Raw genomic sequence first — 1370 nt, forward strand, 5'->3', positions numbered from 1 at the left:
CCCCCCAAATAACACTATTAATGACCTAATAACGCTAAGAGACCCCTAATAATGGCTATTAATTAGGCTAATAAAGCAATTAATTAAGCTATTAATTAACTAATTAGGTTCATACTCACCATGGGGGGTCACCAGGGGGGTCCGGGCGGGGGGGCTAATAAAGACCCCTCCCCAAATAACACTAAGAATGACCTAATAACGTTAATAGATCTCTAATAAACCCCTAATAATGGCTATTAATTAGGCTAATAAAGCCATTAATTAAGCTATTAATTAACTAATTAGGTTCATACTCACCATGGGAGGTCCACCAGGGGGGTCTGGGTGGGGGGTGACATTAAGACCCCCCCCCAAATAACACTAATAATGACCTAATAACACTAATAGATCTCGAATAATGGCTATTAATTAGGCTAATAAAGCCATTAATTAAGCTATTAATTAACTAATTAGGTTCATACTCACCATGGGGGGGCCACGGGGGGGTCTGGGCGGGGGGGCTAATAAAGACCCCTCCCCAAATAGACTAATAATGACCTAATAATGCTAATAGATCTCTAATAAACCTCTAATAATGGCTATTAATTAGGCTAATAAAGCAATTAATTAAGCTATTAATTAACTAATTAGGTTCATACTCACCATGGGGGGGGGCACAGGGGTGTCTGGGTGGGGGGCTACATTAAGACCCCTCCCCAAATACACTAATAATGACCTAATAATGCTAATAGATCCCTAATAATGGCTATTAATTAGGCTAATAAAGCCATTAATTAAGCAATTAATTAACTAATTAGGTTCATACTCACCATGGGGGGTCCACCGAGGGGTCCAGGTGGGGGGGCTAATAAAGACCCCTCCCCAAATAGACTAATAATGACCCAATAACATTAATAGACCCCCTAATAATGGCTATTAATTAGGCTAATAAAGCCATTAATTAAGCTATTAATTAACTAATTAGGTTCATACTCACCATGGGGGGTCCACCGGGGGGTCCGGGTGGGGGGGCTAATAAAGACCCCTCCCCAAATACACTAATAATGACCTAATAACGCTAATAGATCCCTAATAATGGCTATTAATTAGGCTAATAAAGCTATTAATTAAGCTATTAATTAACTAATTAGGTTCATACTCACCATGGGGGGTCCATGGGGGGGTCTGGGTGGGGGGCTACATTAAGACCCCTCCCCAAATAGACTAATAATGACTTAATTAGACTAATAATGACCCAATAACATTAATAAATCCCTAATAATCATTATTAATTGCCCTAATAATGCAATTAATTAAGCAATTAATTAACTAATTAGGTTCATACTCACCATGGGGGGTCCACCGGGGGGTCCAGGTGGGGGGGCTAATAA

The sequence above is a fragment of the Coturnix japonica genome, unplaced genomic scaffold (genome assembly GCF_001577835.2).
Source record: "Coturnix japonica isolate 7356 unplaced genomic scaffold, Coturnix japonica 2.1 chrUnrandom725, whole genome shotgun sequence".
Taxonomy (NCBI): domain Eukaryota; kingdom Metazoa; phylum Chordata; class Aves; order Galliformes; family Phasianidae; genus Coturnix; species Coturnix japonica.